Below are 18,895 nucleotides of genomic sequence, written 5' to 3' on the forward strand. Positions count from 1 at the left end.
GGTTTTCCAAAAATTCGAAACGAGGTCAAAATAGCGATCTATTTCTGAAAATAAAATTTCAACCGAGATTTCCGCCGTGAAATTGCTAGAGTGATTCCTTTCCCTATAATTTGATTTATCGTCTTCTCATCTACGGCTCTACTTGGTAAATAACATGTATGGAAATCCGAATAAAATCTAAAAAATCGACGAACAGTAATTTCATCGTGTTTATACGAGATTGGACTTCCTTGGAAGCACCGTTCTTACGGGAGAGCGAGTTCAGGGCAGGCGTATAAACGATTTCCGGTACCGTCTTTCCGGACCTACTATAGGAATTCCAGGCGTATGAACGCGGACCACCTGATAGGTGCGGCACACGGGGATTTTAAATGGACGCCGAAGGGAGCGTAACGCCGGGAATTAAATGGCAACTAGACGGAGACAGGCGGAGGACGAAAGCACGAACGAAGAGGGACGATGGGAACGTGGAAGGCAGGGGTTGGAGAGAAAACAGCAAGTTGCAACAGCTTGCCCATAGTTCAACCCCGGTACAGTTCCGTGCTCGCCGTGAATTTCAATGCGGTTTACACGCCAAGCCATATTCTTCGAGCTGTAAATTGCCCGTCCGGGCGAATCACATTTGTTTCCGACCTGTCTATCTCTTTCCATCCTCTCCTGCCTAGACACTTCTCTCTCTCTTCTCCCTCTCTTTCCCTTGTTTTTTTCCGAAGCGAAGAGAAACACTGGAACCTGCGAAATTGAGATAACCGAATTTAGTAAATCGGTGGAACTACCTTTCACTGGCCTCGCTTCTTTTTGGTCCCTCAATTAGAGCTCTTTGTAGTAGAGAATAACTGTTGTTCCCTTCCTCGCATGTAATTCAATCTACTCCTTAGTGGCCATGAACCACGTTGTCGAAGAACCTTGGAAATTTCGTTCGTGTGGTCACCGTTCGTAGATTTTTATTTTCCGCTCGCTTCCGTATCGCGTCAACCATTTGTACTAGCGCAAGTACCGTGCACTTTTTAGCACAATCCGCTATTAATGGGTCAAGACTTCAAGACGATCATTTTCCAGCGCCACGCGAAACGGCGTCGGAGCCTGTGGTCTGGCGCGAGCGTGGAGGTAAGTGAATGAAGGGACGAGAAAAACTTACGACGTAATACTTCGGCTGTACATGTAGAAGGAGACGATTCTTATCCTGTTGCGAAAAAAATTTAATTAAAAGCAGTGGCTGCTGCCGCTGCACCAGTAACCGTATAAACCGATGAAAGATGGAATCATCAAACGGATAGGTCGGCGAAGCGAACGGGGTGTATTAGATATTTTCTGACCGCAAACGTAAACTGCGTATTTTCAGGAAAATTTCCCCGGAGGACGGCGCGGCGCCGCTCACCTCTGTATGCGCGCTCGCGTGTATAGACGGCTCATTTGATTCTGACACAACATACATATAGGCACAGAGAAGTTATCACTTCCACAGGATACGTGCTAGTTTTATAGTGATATATGCAATCAAACGATGTCACATGTTAATCTGACGACCACTGATCTGTTGATGTACCTATGTATTTGTCGCAGAAATTGAAAAAGACACTTAAAAGAAGATTTGAAACCTTGAAAGTTTGAAAATTTAACGATATCGTAATATTATAGTTGATCAATAGATTATTATATAATATCGGTTAATTACACGTATCATTATAAAATATGCACATAGCCAGGTAAGGGTAGCTTCTCCGTGCCTACGTGTATGTTGGGCCAGAATCAAATAAGTAGTCCGTACGTGCTATCGCGGTTAATCGAGTGCTAAGCAGGCGCACCGTTGACATTCGAGCTACTTATGTAAGTTACATGTAAGTCCCTAATTGCCAAGTCGATATCAGTGTATGTAATTCATGCGTCTAATTACCTGGGAATCGACCCCGAATTAATAAGCATTTGTAGGCATTAGGTTCTTCAGTGTGCTTAATGCGACCACGTAATTAGCATGCTTAACAGGGAGCCAGCAAGGGAAACGACAAGTAGGATTAACTTTGTATCACTGGAGTGCTCGATCGCAGAAAAACAGAGTGCTTTCTTCTAACAGGATATTAATATCTTGGTGCTGGTTATTATTTTGTATCGACAGCGAATTGGAGTTAAGAGGACGGGTACCTACATAGCCTTCATGAAGGAAGTGAATCATGCAGGTTGGCGTAAAATTGATAGGCCTCAAAGAAAGGTGGTTCTACCGCATGTTCGAATATTTAATCGAGTTCGCTACACCACGGTAAAATATCGGGTGCATCACGTACTAGACACGCAAGAAATATATCATCGGTAGGACGAGTACGTCGAAGAAATATAGTCCGCGTCGGGTCTTTTTATGACGATGGAACAAGTTTAACTCGCATTTTCCTCGGTTTTAAAGGGAGACTTTAATTTAAAGTTAACTTGTATACTATGTCGGCGTCGTAACCCCGGACGAATAAATACGCGGACCCGAGCTGAGGCGAGCGCCAGGAACAACCGGACACGTAAGTCGTGAAAACGTAACGCGAAACCCTTCTGAAGTCTAGTGTGTACTTTGAATATTTCAGGAATATTCTTACCCGAGTCTATGAAAAAATTTCCACAAGAACTTCGGGCCGCTCGCTTGGTGAAACAACGATAGCCCGAGGGTGATTAATTAAGGCGGCAGAGATTTATCTTGGATACAGTTCGCGAGTATAAACAGGATAGAATAAAAATGAATCGAAGCACGCCACGCAGACGATCTTCAAATAAAAGGCCTCCAATATGTATTTACTGGCGCCTACCATATAGGATAGTGTCTGCAGGTATTACCGACTCGAATAACCCGCCGTAACGATGGAAACGCTGAGCGAAGTCTATAGCGACGAAACGAGGGTCCGGAATACTTCTAATACGTTTTCCCAGGACGTTCTCTGCAAATAGCCGAAACGGGCCGTCGCGAATTCTAAATTGCATCCTGCCCTTTAATCCCACGTATTAAACTCGAAAGTTCGACATAATATAGTAATGGCCGCGTAGCTCACGGCGAGGAACACCTACGTGAAACCTCTCATTAACCGCGTACGAGATAAAATCCCAGATTGCGCCTATCCTCTACATCCCGCGGCCCACTCGTAACGGGATGACGGGGCAGAGTAAAAAGAATCCTCGAATTTTCATTAGTTTGGTGAATGAACACGTACGCGGTCAATTACAAATCGTAAACGCCAGTGGATTCTGAGGACGAGAATGGCTTCGACCTGTTCCACCGCAACGAGAACGAGCGCGAACGGAGGCTAGGCAACGAAGGGGTAGAGAAGTGTTAAAAGAAAACAGGAGCAAAATGAAGGGAAAACGAAAACGAGAAGAAACGGTTGACGCGGTCGCCTAGCATCGCTCTGCTAGACTCTCTGGCCACGCCTAGACGACCCTTCGTACTTTTGCTAGAATATTAATGCGTGATGCGAGGGCAGCCTTGTCCACGGACCGTGCACCGCGGAGGGATGCTGAAAGCACGGAGGAGAAGGGAAGAAGAAGACGCGATCTCGGTGAACGGCGAAGGACAAGGAGGACAAACGCGAGGAGGACGGAGGAACGAGGACACGGGTTGGCAGAAGGAGAAGAAAATAGAAAGAAGCGTGGCTTGATAGAGGCTCTTGCTACCGCAGGAAAAGAGAAACGTAGCCGCAGGCTGAGCAGGTTGCGGCGTTTGCTGCCTTCTTCTTCTCCCTCTTCTGCCTCGCCGAGATACACCGAGATGTGTCTTTGTCCTGCTCGTTAGCTTTCTCGCTCCTCTTGGCGGCAGGTCGAGATGGTAAAAGGTGGAGGCTACAAGGAGGAGGCTGGATGGAGACAGAGAGGTTTAACAGTAGGGCGAGGGGAAGGGAACAAGGCAAAAAGAATATTTCCGAGGTAGACCCTTTGTTCCCCATGTTTCGAAATTAATGGCTGGTGCCTCTACCGAGACCCTCGAGCAGAAGACGATCATTTAATTGAGCCGAAGCCGAGCATAGCCGCTGTTTCCTCGCCCGCTTTACGTCCGGGACATTATACTACCACTTCTTCTTCTTCTTCCTCCTCCTTGTTCTTCTCCTTTTCTTCTTTCTCATAACTACCGCCCCCACTGTACGACCTCCACGCGCGCATTTCTGTTTTCTCTCGCTCCTCGTCTTCGTTGATTCACCGTTTCTCCCTTCGATTTCGCTGTTTCAACCTATGCGACTGTTTCCTTCAATTTCCTCGTTTCGCCAGCGAACAATGTCTCTTGATACTTCTCGCCAGGTCTCTCGGTACGGTCAAGAGGAATAGTCGCTGGCCCGAGGGCCTCCTCGCCCGACTTCGGTTGCAGCTGCCGTTAAGCAAATTTCCCGATGCATTCCCACGGCGAGAGGAACCGATCCGACGAAGAATTATTGCTTGTACTTTCTCGGATAACGCGGCCGGATAAAGACCATTGCCTTTGCTAAGCTACAGAGCAGTTTGTGGAGCCCGACCAACTGAGTTTTCAATGCCCTGATAGAATTAGAATAGCCCATACGCTGATCCGTTTCTATATTCGCTGAATCCTTTCATTTTTATTTTCCAGGACTCGTTCGAATCCAATTTGCGATTCGATCGCTTCGAATGTTTGGTAGAATAGTCTGCATAGGGCTCAAGAAACAAGATTCAATTTAATGCTTCGTTAATTTTTACCTATACACAATCCTTTGTTACTGTAATCGCCACCTGGCGTAGGTTTACGTAAAAGCCGCGCGCAGTAAACTGTGCCGAAAATCGAATAAAATTATCCCGCGTATAATGATCTTTAAAGCGTAACGCTGTTTAATAAACTTTTGAGGACAAAAGATTGTATATAGTCGCGCGAGCCGCTCGGTAGCAGATTAATTTTCAATTGTGTCAAATTCATGTACATTGCACGCACATCCGTTTCTATCAATTATGCACCGGCGTACGCGGGAACAGCGAAATTGCACTGTTATGCGACGTGAAACCTCATTAGGTGGAGAACTGTTCATTAAATAATATTCCAATTTTCCAAGAATATTAACTCGTTCAACGTGAAACGAATACTTACGCCGATCATTCGTGGGATCATAAAACGGAGCAGCGTACGTTCGTATTATCCTTGAGACTGAACCGAAACTGTATAAAACCCCGTCACACGTAAAATCGTTGATATGTGTACGACACACCGTCGTCGCAAGATTTAAGAAACATTAGAGTCCCCTCGACTCGAGAACTCGTTTCAATCACTGTGATTCGCTAAACACTGACCAACTCAATTATGTCGCCCGCTGTACGCTTAAATAATACATTCCAATTTCCCAAGGATATGAACCTCTTTAGCGCGCGGTCCGACGTGAAACCAGGTGAATAGTAAATAAATAATTTTGATGAAACACCCGCTTTGCCACTCTTGATTAGCCCCGTCTACGCGTCAACTGAATTATGCAGACCCCTCTCCTTGGATGTATTCAGCTCGTTATGACACGTTAATTGCTGCTGGAAAAGTAACTGCAAAGCGGGATCGATTAATTATTATGGCTCGGATGAAAATAGCCGACCGCCGGACGAATAATGACTATTGACAGAAGGATCTATCCGCGAGTACGTTGACAAATTATGGATATCGAGCTAATGGACTGTACCGAATTATCCATGAACACCTTTTAAATTACATGTGGGCGATAAACTAACAAAAGGCAGGAACGTTGGTTGCGCTCAAAGGGAACAGGGTCGACGATTAATAGATAATTGAAATAAATTGTTCGGCAATTGTATTGTGAAACCGTTCGCGAACCTGCTCTCGATTATCGTCAGATGTGGAAAATCCTATTTTCAAACGTGGAAGGTATTTTCCTTACTTAATCATTTGGCATTCGTTGGATGAAATCCTCTGAGAGATCTCGACTGTTCTTGAGAACACGCGGAAGCAGATATAGCGACAGATTAGATGAAATCTGCGATCGCGTTTCCTCGGGTAAACACTTTCGCGCAGATTATGTCGGCAGGAGAGCATCCCTCCGCAACGATGGTAAGGGCGGTCTACTCGACTCGAGAAAGGTAGAGATGATATCTTCTAAATAAACGTTTACTCTACTGTATATTCGCTGAATGACGCCGTCTAGGTCTCGCCGGTTAAGAGGCCTCGCCCTTGTAACTCGATCACATGGCTCGACCATCGTTGACTTCGTCTCTTGCTGGAACTTTCTCCTGAAAGTTCTCGACGGCTGATCATCCCCGCGGATCAGTTTCTCCTGCTGGAGAAAATGATTCTTTTCGTTTCGTGTAAGTACGTGCCTCATACCCTAGCTTCGAAACTTTCCTTCTTTTTAAGTTTGCGGGAAGACAATCCCGTTTGCCCAGTGGCTCAGTAAATCACCCTCACCTTATCTTGTAATTGATTCGTTGCTGAAGATAAAATGTGGGAAGGAGGGTTAATTGGGCCCAAAGAGCCATTATTTTTATCCAGGTAAACCCTTGAGGGAATGGCAATTCGTTTGAATGATTCGATGTATTCATCGACGGATAATATTTGATCTCGATACGGAATTCCTATTCCGTAAAGGATTGCCTGTAAGCGTCGAGTAATCCTTCATTGCACTGTTTATTTCAGAGAATCGCTATTCTGTAATCCAATTCATCTATGGCAATAGGACGAGAATAATTGTATCAGCAACCACTTGAAATGAATAAGCCGGCCCACAATGCAGGCGATTAAAGAAGATCCCTGCCCAGATAGGTGATTTGACGATCGATACAATCAAAAGCTACTAGGAACTTCAAAGCTACTTGACATTGAGAAGGGTAGAGGACGATGAACTATATACATATTGCGAGCTTTGAGGGTGATCTAGACTGTAACCTCTCGAAAATTATAATGCCACGGACGATAACCTTGTTGCAAGCTATTAGGTCAATCAGTTCCTGGCAAGGCTTTTAGTCAGGCTGCCTAATTAAAGGCGGCATTACTGTCCTTTACTTCTGATGATCAGTAATAAGGGGCGTGGATTTTATCGAGCCAAGGTCTAATGATAAGTATGGACAACCAGAAACAAGTATTGATATATTTTTATTAGAATTGTTATCGGTTTAAAACACCTATTTCTTCTTAACAAGGTGTCTCCATGGCGATTTTAATAACATTGGACGACAAAAAAATATCTGATTATAATATAGACAACACCATAGTAAGGTACTAATGAATTCCTGGAATTTCGAAAATTTATCCATTAATTAAACGGGTTCCAAAGAGAAATGTCAGACAATAGATTTAAAGCCTAAGGATCAACTTGTTGTCTGCCTTTGATCTTTCTCTTAAGCCAGGGATTTCATAATTAATTCAAACACGATTTCAGAATGACGTAGATCCATGAAGTAGATACACGTTAGCTTCTCGTTTCATATCATTATTAAGAGCTTGTTTTTGCATGGTACCTCTCTTAAATCCAATATCGCAGAAGATTCTCTCTTAAATACTTTTATGCGTAAAACAATCCCCTTCAGAAAAGGAACGAGCGAAAATTTGATGGAACTAATTTAAAATTCAAAATTAATGTCTCCCATAACATATACATGTTTTTAAATTCTCGAAACACAATTTGTGTAAATCAAAGTTTAGAGCCTCATCTTTCTACAGTGTTGCATAATTTGGTCACAAACAAGGTCCAGGTGCTGAAATTTATAACCTGTTGGTACTTTTACGATGGAAATATCCTGATAAGAGTATTCTCGCTTCGTTTAAGAACCACTGCTCCAAAACAGGTTCTGTAATATAACAACGCAATACTTTTTCTTTCCATCGCCATCGCCGATTGTTCCACCAGATACATGGAAGCCCACCTATAACCACACTGCGCACATCACGCGTTTCCTCACCTACATTCACCCTGTATCGTGGAATAAGAAATGAGGTACGAACGAGGGCGCCAGAAATCGGATTCCGATCGTCCACGACTCGGCAACGACCAACGAGCAGACTTTGCGTTGAATCGCACAGCAGTCGGTGCAGAAACAGGTTCAGGGATCGCGAGAAGTTCGACCGTCTTTTTGTACCTCGTTTTCTTGTTTCAGATCTCACCCGATCCCCCTTGTTTCACCTAATTTCACAGAGCCGAACACCTCTCTGCTGGTCTGGTTATCGAATACTTTACAGTCGACTGTTCGGTTTCGCGGTATCTCGATCTTGGTCCTAACCAGGGCCACGCGTGTTCACAGCATTCCTTCTCACCCATATCCAAGGTGCGTCCCAAGGTAAACAATCGCATTTAACCAGGGAAGTTTCAGGAATCGTGTTACAGCAAGAACCACTGGCGGTGCGGTGAGGCAATAAGCAGCACCAGCAGCAACACCACGATCCAAACATAGGAACAGGTTCCTCCGATCGTTAAGGTCGAACGTTTCTCTCGATTGCTCCTACATTTTTCGGATTAACCCCCTCTCCCTATTGTGCTCCGCCTAATCTATGGGCGAAAATACATGCCCTCGGCTCCAGAGGCCGTGAACGCTATAAATATAAAAGACGGTCGTTCTCCGGCCTGCGTACGCCGCTGGCACCTGTCGTGTGGCTTCAGGTAGAACCACGGTGGGGAGATCAGGTTCCGAGATGGGTGGAGGGACAGAAATCGACTGCCATAAGATGGTGGCTCTCCCGTGGCTACTCCAAAACCGGTTCAGGAATCCGGGGCCACGCTTACGCGCCAGTGCTTGTCAACTTACGCTTTCTAGGTGATGTTCCAGCCAGAACGGCGCAACCAGCAACACGTCGCTAGACAACCCTGCTCGACGAACGTCTCGGTGACTAGCACCTTTTACGAATGCTCCGATCTTTCGCGTCCCTCCTCATTTTCTGCAACACACGCTGACTCGTCAGGGTAACGCAGGATTCGAGAAGAGGCGCAATCGACGGACGACCACGGGGCAGAAGCGAGGTGTTTTTGCAAAGGTGCTGGATGTAAGAGTCAAGCAAAGGAGCCGAGAAGATAGAAAGCTTCAGATCTGAGAGGACGGATTTTTCTCGACACCATTCCAGCACAGACATTGATAAGAACGTTCGGTCCAGATATTTGCTGGAATGCACTTTGGACGTAACGCCGTGCCACTCACTGCAGTTCATCCTTAAAATGCGCTTCCTTCGTTCACCCCCAGCAAACTACGCAGCCTTAAGTATTTTTAATCTCGTTTTATATCCGACAGCATACCGATTCATCAATTCTTGAAGCAATGCTCGACGCCTTCTGTCGCGATGCAATAACCGCGCCGATTCTCCACGACACCCTGAGTCTCTCGATTGAGCTCGTTCGGCCGGAAAATTCTTGGCAAGACGCGTATCGAGGAGAACACGGCGTCTCAATCGCGAGCGTGCCCGGCTGAATCGAACAAAACAGTCGGGCGAGTTAACGAGGTATGCCGGGTTGAGTTTCGCTGTTTCTTCGATCGAATCGTCGGAGGATTCCTCTACTGGAGTACAATAAGGCCATAGTCTTCCTCATTGCTCGTGTTTCCGCAGCGGGTACTAAGCACTGTAAAAAACAAGCCTGCTCGTCGGTTTATGGACCGTGAGGCGCGCGATGGCAAGCGCGCTCTGCCAATAGCTGGCAGAGAAGTTGCTCCCCGCGACAAAATCACCGGCCCTCATTACAGCCGATGATCCAACGAGCGGCATGTTTCAATCTCCTCGGAGTATCGGACTCGAAGAAACAGCTCTCCCAATGGCTGTTAGTGCTCGCGCGGCGAATCCTCGCGTGATTAACGAGCTCGACTATACTTTCGCCGACACTTTGACGAACGAAGCTCTCGACGACGGACAACTTTATGAACGTCCAATCAAATTACCGAAATCGCTTAAATGCCTCGCCGAGGAGCGCTTGGTCGACGTCTTCGTTAAATAATCATAGTCATTAATGACTGAAAATACTGTAATATGAAGGCAATCGGACGGAGTTGGAATGCTATATGCCTGAAGCAATTCCATGCATCGCTCCTCTTACGGAATTATGAGAATACGTTTACTGATTTATGTTGTATAACTGAAAATCTGGCCAGCTATGATTGGGAGATATGTTGGGTAAGTGGAGAAGTATGTAGAATTGAAGAGACTCTCTTGATCATTTACTTAGCCAGGTGTTCCATAGGATAATTTAATAAACGAGTAGTAATTACTCAGAAATAGTTTGCCATTTTTTAGTCATGAACCTAAGATTCTAGAATCTATGACTGGTTCTAAATTTCACTTGACCAATGTAGCCAGGATCGGTCATTATATAGAAACTGGAAACTATTTAGCTCGTAACAGCTGAGTTGCAATTAACGACGCGGCATCAATTTTGCGAATAGTTAATCGGTCTATTAACAAAGTTAAGAGTGTTAAACACCTTTGTGGCGGAAGGTTTCAATCGTAATCGGGTGATTAAAACTTTTAAATGTGGCAATGCTTTTTTAACTATATTATCGACTAAATGATACTGTTCGGTGTCGAAGAGTAATTTAAAAAATCCACTATAATTTTATAAGAACTTCAAATGTATCCTAATAAATATTTATCGCAATGTTTATTAACGTTTGAATGTGATGGAGGATTCATTAAAATTGATTATACGCTGGAAATTATGCATCGATAAAGCGGAATAGACAGGGAATCAGAAAAACTTAACGTCATTTCTTGGAAACGTCGTCTTCGGGATCATGCAATTAGCGAACCGTCGTTAACTTGGGCTGGCACTCCGATATCGATCTAAGAAAAAATTAGACTCTATTTCTTCCAATATCGTCAAACTTAGTTCCAACAAGCTGATGCGTTTAAATGCAAATTCAAACTTCTCCAATTAGCCCGCGCCGAGTAATTAAGTTACTACGGATTCGGGTCCGATGGTACGCTGAATTTGAATTTCGAGGTGATGATAAATTAACACCACGATCCTATAACGGGAATATTACAGGCTGAAAATATTTTATGTTGCAACCATCGAAAAATTTAATCGTAAATTTGATACGACGAACTTGCTTCCAATAAAGATACCTATGTAATTGTTGAGTATTCTTTTGTTCCAAAGCAGTTAGCCTTCTTTACTAGCAAACGAGTATTTACGACATCGCCAAATCAAGCAAAAGCATCGTAATAGCTTCAGCGGCAACTACCTCAAAAAACTTCATCCCTTGTGATCGCTAAAGCGTCAAGTCTTCTTAACGTTCAGTTTTGCAATCAATGTACCAACAAAACAGCACTATCTGATAAATCTCGTCGGTGCCTCAGCACGCACCGCGGAAATATTGTTCAACTTTATTACAAGGTCAGATGTATCGCTTAACCTTCTGCTATGCGAGTAATGTGAGCCGAAACTCCGTAAACTGCTCCGCTTCGATGGCTTCCAACGCATTATACATATACGACTCGACCGAGAAATTATGGCTCGAAATTCCAGAAAGTTGCTCTATAGGTATCGCGGGCCACCTCGAATTACCGTTCGCCACGAGTGAACGCAATCGTCATTCGAACATTACAATCTCATTACGTTTAAGAGCAAAAAGGTATATGTATAACGTTACAAATCCTCTTCAGTGTGGAGTTCCATTTGTTCCATACCTCGTTCAATTTCTTTTCTACAACCATGATATCCCATACAAACAGTAAGCTTCAATTTAATTCCCCATGAAACTGTATCTCAACGTAATAGCTTACATTTCTGTGCGAACGAAGATGAAAGTCATCTGAAACAGCTGTCCATATCGAGTTATATGGGATAGCTTGTCTATTATAATAAATTATCGTTGCTTTGGACCGAGGTGCTTTATACCAGGAGCGTTTATCACGTTTATTAGTCGCAGGTTCGATCAGAAACACGTATCAGCTTACCGAGTTTTACTTCGAATTTCTTTGAACTGAAACCGGTATGCGCATACGGTACGAGTCCTCGACAGGAATGTGGGTTTGCTTATCCTCGTGGCGTGTTAGATGCGCGCGACGAACCGAAGGGAACGATCCTGCGCAAAAGCCATCCGGATAGTCGCGATTATATAGCCCGCGAAATAAATTGCTACACCGTTTTGCTACAGAATCGAGTAACACGAGCAAAGTGTAAGCGGTAACAGTGCGTGCACCCCGCGCCGCGGCGACGGGACGCGCACCACACGCGTAACGTGTGCATCGACCCTACAGAGGCGACCACCGATGCGCCTGTGTTCAGCTGCGCGTTCGCAGGTGGACTGATTAGAAGTACAAAGTGAATCGTCGCACGAGATAGCGTTATATATGGCTGACATTAATCCCCGTAAGGCGTCCCCTAATCGCGCGAAAATCTCTGACGTCTTAAACCGAGCTGAATGCATCCCATTGCGTGAACTGAATGCCAGCGTTATGTAAAACCGATAACAAGCTGGAACACCATCCTCTAACGTGAGTTACCCACGGTGCGAGTTCCACAAGAATCTGAGCGTAACGAGGGACTTCCTAGAAATTGAATACTAGCAAAAATTAACTCGAGCGAGAATTCAATATGAATCGAAGAAAACGTTTAAATCTTTTACAAATGGGGTGATACTAGTCACTGTGTGTACATTCACGATGCAAGAAATTCATTCGCTATGGTTTCAATGAAAAATATTTTAATAAGGCCTATTAAAATATGTATAGAAACAACTGTTGGTCGACAATTATATTATTTGATGGGCATTCATAACCAGTTATTCTAGCAACAGGATATCGTTAAGTATCCTGGTGTAATACAACTTTTCCAGGGATGTGTTCTAGCGGGATTCATAAAATCACTACAAAAAGTAGATCGATAGACGAAGATCATTAAGAAAACACAAATGACATTATCCTTTATAAAATTGAACAACTTCGTTAACGATAATGACGTTAAGGAGTTTTATGATAAATGGATGAGTAAGTTCATTCATACTGTTGATGTCAAATTCTACTTTCTTTTTCTTGGCGAATATCTTCGCTTGGAAATAGAGCAACGATCATCATACATATACCTATTCATTGGCACAACGTTAGGATGACTTTTAGACGGGAAAATCCATGTCACTCCCCGTGAATCATCGAAAGCGCGAGGCCTCGAGGCAACAGTAAATAACTTGCACCGTGTTCACCTAGGGATTTGCATATCAAAGCTGTTACGTTGTAACGCATCGCGTTACGATGCAGGTTCGATAATTCGACACCAGTGGAATCCACTAAAATTCCATCTGGGGCGTCCTTCGAGTCGCGTGACAGTAGGGATCGCTTTCGCGTCGGGGACCTTTTTATTTCCCAACGATGATCGTGAACGGTACTTCCACTACCGAACCGAGCCATCTACCGCGGAGCAATTTGAAAGCGGAACGCCTCGCAGTTTAAAATAGGGGCTTACTTGAATCGCGAAACGGAAACGTTCCTTTTACTGGTTTTCTGTACATCAGGAGGGACGGAAGTAGAGCTTGCTCTGCGCCTTCTTAATTTACGCGGAAACGATCAAAGGAGTGTTTACTAGCTCCAAGAAACGGTCGCTCATAAATGCTGGCAAAGCGTACGTAAATTGTTCGCGGCAAAGCCGCTTAGGTATCATTTCGAAATGTAAAGTTGATGGACCGTTTCATGGACTGGAGAAAATGTCTTTAAAACTACTCTTAATACTTAACTCTAGATTTTGTGAAAGCTGAGAAAAAGAAATTCGAGTAATCATAATTTTAATAGTATTCAGGGTAATTAACGACACTGCAATTTACGGCCTTCATTTGCAGTCGCACAACTTACTTCAAATCTAACAGATCTAATTAGTGGCGTAGCTAAGAATGAGTAGGACCTTATGCAGTAATCTTCTGGGTTTCTTATCTCATCATTTTCATCATATTACTTAAGCAAATTACTTAACGTACGAACTCGATAAAGAGTGGCAGACAGATAATAAAGAATATCTAAGGTATATAATAATATGTAATCCATGAATGTAGAATGCATGGACCAATGAGCCCACTGCTACTCTTGAGCCCTTATGTACTGCAATTGCCTCACTATAGCTACGCCACTGGGTGTAATATTACATCGAGACCGAAAAAAATGTACTCCAAGCGTCACAAACTCTCTCCCCTTTACGCGTTTCACAGTAATACTGGGGAAAACAAAAGCACCCCACTCCTGAAGTTAACAAGTGGGAGCACCCTCGACGAAACTGACTGTAAATTTACGCGTCGGGGCTGTTGTGCGCGGTTACTGCATTCTACGGCATAATCCGTCGAGAAAGTTCTCCACCGACACAACCGCGACTTCCCCTGCGGCCTCCTTGACCGGGAGGGATGGCAAGAAGCGAAGAAATCTGGAGTAGCAACCCCTAAACGCGTCTCGGCCGCCTTATTAGATTCGCTTGGATTTCATTTCGTGACGGTTAAGCGAACGAGATCTTCGCGCCCGGTGGCCAACTGCCAGCGGATTGAGTTTCTTAAAATTACCAGACCGCGTAAACCTAGTTAGTTCCTGGCCCATTTCTACTGGAGGACTTCTTTGTATCGCGAATTTGCGTAACTATCTTAGAGAGACTGCGTCGCTAAAGACGTTACGGAATCTAATGAATCAACTCGAAAGCGACGTTTCGCTTGAGACCTGGCGCGCAAACAGCTCTCGAGGATGAATTTAAAATCAGTTCTTCATTTCTTGGATTCTAAGCTTTGAAGGATACTCCACTGACGCAAGAGTTAGAAAATCTAATTCGATTGTTCGCACGTTTAAAAATCTAGTGGCGGTTATCAAATAAACGAAAAACGATAATGACTCGTGTATCGAATGTCGATCAAGTTACCACGGGATTTCAAATTACCCTGCGATGAAAAATTTTCGCAAATTGTGAAACAGCCGAATGATAGCATCGATTCGCACGAATAGCTCGCTGGGCGGCCGCAATCGCGTAATCGTTCAAAGTCGAATACCTACCTATAACACGCATAAAAACGATAATGTGAATTATCACTGGTGTTTTCACGCGGCGCAAGTTTATCGTTCCTGAAATCGGACACTCATCGTTCCGCCGATATAACTTTCGCCGCGTTTGCCTCAATTAAAACACGGGGGCGGAAGCGGTCGAATTAATGGCTGCTAATTATTGTATCTACCTCAAAATATTTCAGCGCGCTATGATTTAATAGCCTCGTTAAAGCGGGGTTAATAAAGGTAAAAAAGAGTAAAAAGGAGGTGAAAAATCGATGAGGAATAAATACGATTCTTCGAAGCGCGATGCTCTGCTCCATTCGTAGCTCACCGAGGGATTTTTGCGGCTGAACTAACTACGAGAATGCTGTTCTACTATTTCGCAACGGACCACGCTCGGATATCTCTCGTTTGTGGGACGTCCCACAATCTACAATCACCCGACGCACCAACAACAAAATTGAATTATCACCGACCTACACTGGAGAACATCTTTCTATCGAGCGTCTAGTTCTAGCTAAAGGACCTGCTGTAACTGCCTTGACTTGCTAAGATTTATGGGTTTCGGTTACCGTCAACCGTGCAGTTGCATTTCGGACATCTACCATTGCGCGTTATGTCATACGTTCATAAAATGAAAATTATTTCTGTTTTGAATACAGAAAAGGTTGAAATAGAATTGTAGCTGTTTACAAAAGATTCATTCATGAAAAAGACTGTTTCGCATAAATGAATACAAAAATGAGGAAAAATGAATGCATATTTTATCACACAGATACGAAGTGTTTGATATTAACGAGGATGTGCTATTATATTATAGGTTCACGTGTTATATTCCAAATTATGCATAGTATATTGAAAGGTAAATTGTACTTGATTACGTTATTCGCGATACATATATGCACCAGTTACCGAAAATCGGTCACTTTATGGCATCTGCTGTCGCCTCGAATTGAACAAATTATAAAATTTGTAATCTCGAGGTGCACGTATCGTGAATTTATTAATTGGAAACATCAACGCGTGCGATAAAGTTGAATAGCGATACGGATAATCAGGGCTTTGCGTATCATTTATAGAATTTCACATTTGGAGAAGTCAATAAGCCTGACACGAAATTGTACTTAATTCATCGAAAGTGAATCACCATCTTTAAGAGATACTTTTATGAGGTAAATAATGATTCTAATCGGTCAAAAAATAAATTGTATTGAAGTATCTCGATGTTTCGTATTCAAGCATAATAATCGCTAAAAATGAACTAAAACTGGTAAATATTTATGTTACTCCTATCGATAAGTAGAACTTACAGATAGGTAGATAGGTACATATGATCGAGAGTAACTAGGTACTACCTAATAACTCATTGAAAACTATTAATTCTCCAATTACAGAACTCATTACCTCCGAAAGCATGGGCCACGTTTATTAAAACTTATTTCTTTACTTCAACACACGAAATTCGTACCTATAGTTCATGTCACTCTCTACACCTCATTAAACATAGTCATTAATGTTTATGGCATTACACAACTTAGGAAACTAACGGTCACCAGGGTTGAAAGAATCATGGATCACGTATCGTTACTCTGTCGAAAACATTAAAAAAGCAATCAATCCGTAATTCCTCGCGCATCAGCTATTGAATGAATCGCGGGGTTCGAGTACGTGCTTTATATTTCCAATAAATTGCCGGACATCGATAAAAGTATAAATGGCCGGGCTCAGTAATCGGCGTAGCGTTGCACATTTCGTTGAAAGAAACACCGACACGGTATCGAAAAAGCTCCGAAAAGCGTTTCTGTATCTTTCCATTCCGCGTCGACGATAAATTTTCGCGGGGGAAACGCTGCTGCAGTTCGACCGACAGCGGCGGTTCATTTGTAAAGAAAAAATACACCGTACTCCGTGCAAATATTCGAATTTGCATTTAAATCAGTTTTTCGGCATTGAGAAATTGAATTAAGGATCGACGATGCATATGTATGGCGAAAATGTTTATGAAATCAGCAGTACGCGATTAAGCGATGAAACCAAAAAAGAAAAAAAGAGTGGGAAAATGGAACACCTGGAAAAATATGCAACAGCTGTGTCTCATTTTCTCAATCGTATGTACGTATGTCAAGCATGCGAGATCAAATGTTCATCGAAGTTTTGCACGTTATTTATTGAGCCATGCCAAAATCGGTTTTATACATACCAGCCCGTGAATAACAAAAAAGCACGCCGTTGAAGTTCGTCGATTCTGGCAGAGATAAATCGCAGTTCTTTCAAGCATTCCTGCAATATTCAAATTGCCTCATTCTCCGTTCGTTTCATTTGGAACGCCATGAAAATTCACCTGTACTACTTCTGCAAAGCACATTTAAACAGACTAAATAAGTCAGCCGTATCCAATTTCCTTCTACTTATGTAAATTTACAATATACATAATATTGCATGAGCAAAAAAAAATTGGCAGGTAATGTTTACTCCAATAAAACAGTACTACACGTTAAGTCATTGAAGACAAGAAAGCATTCGTAACGTTCAGTATTTCTTTCCTACCGTTCGAGGTATCCTGATCGACCATTTCGTTCGAGACAAGTGAAATCAGTCGATCGGATTTTCAATTTCGTCGGTCACGTTGCCCATTCTGCATGCCCCCTGCCCCACCATGTCGAACTGGTGCTATTTCACTTGGGTTCTCGAGAACGCGTCGAGTACGTCGGCTTTAGAGTAAATCGAGAACCCTCAAGAAGATTCAGAGGCCGAGTAATGGAGAGACGGGGAAAAAGGGAAGAGAGAGAGCTCGCACACCTGTCTGAATCTCGAGTAACGAGCCAAGAGAAACACAAGGCGACCCCACGAATTCGTGCTTCTCCTTTGAGCTCCCCTTTTTAACCCACCACGTTGCGCGGAGCCTGGATAACGCAGAAAACCGGTTCCCTAGTATTTATGCACCGTGTGTACACGGGTTGCGCCTACGAATGCACAAGATGCACCCAACCCTTTCGTCCCTCTGTCCGTCCGACGCTAACGCGCACGAGATTTCTTTCGTGCAGGCTCCTTCTTTCCCTTTTCAACGTGCCGGCATTCGCTCCATAACCAACATATACTTAAATACGTTTCCGTGACGCTTAAAAACGAAATGTCAAAAGCATTTCATTCCCAACGAGAATCTGATCAATTTTCCACTTACGCGTAATAAAGCTGAAAGGCCTACGGGCCTACTCCTTGCTTTTGACGTTGTTCGCGAACAAAAATGCGAGAATTATTGCGTAATTACGACAACGAAGGCGCGAAAGGCAACATTCGAAGTCCCTTCCAGAGCGGCCATAGTTCGATCGACGTCGACAGGTGGCGCCGTTTATCGGGCCGCGAAAAAAAAACGAATTTCGAATGCAACGGAATTCACTTAAGGCTTATTTTGGTGAATCTCTTAAATCGGATAGGAAACTAAGTGAACGCGGAAACCAGTTTGAATGGTCGAAACCATGGCCCCATTTGTAATCCCCACATTCCGATGTTTCTACTGGTTTGTTGTCGATAGAAAAAAGTAACCCTGGGAGAAACGTTTATTCTAATAACAATGAACGAGTTTTAAGTGGGAAAGGATGGCGGTCCTGTGGAATTTTACATTCCAGTACTCTTCTAGCTCGTTTAGCATGCAAACGAGGTGGAAAAAGTTTTTGAACTTAGAGCGCTAAAGCAAAGCGAGGTCTAATTATTCTGATGCATTTCGAATGGACCCTCGGATAAAGCTAATCCAATTACCACGATCGTCTGCGAGTAAAAATCCATCGTATTTTTATCGTAATTTCACTTACCTCGTTCAAATCGTTACGTGAAGTTATTTAAATGATAAAGGTTCCGCTTCATAACAGTCCTCGGAGAAATGTTGGAAACTTTCTTGGGAAGTGTACACGAATGGCGTAACTCATACATAACACTACAAAATGAGATTTACCAAGTGCGTCAAGCTTCAAGAGTAGATTCATTGTTAGTAGTAGGAAATAATAATAAAAGTTTTGG

The sequence above is a fragment of the Calliopsis andreniformis genome, chromosome 6 (genome assembly GCF_051401765.1).
Source record: "Calliopsis andreniformis isolate RMS-2024a chromosome 6, iyCalAndr_principal, whole genome shotgun sequence".
Classification (NCBI taxonomy): Eukaryota; Metazoa; Arthropoda; class Insecta; order Hymenoptera; family Andrenidae; genus Calliopsis; species Calliopsis andreniformis.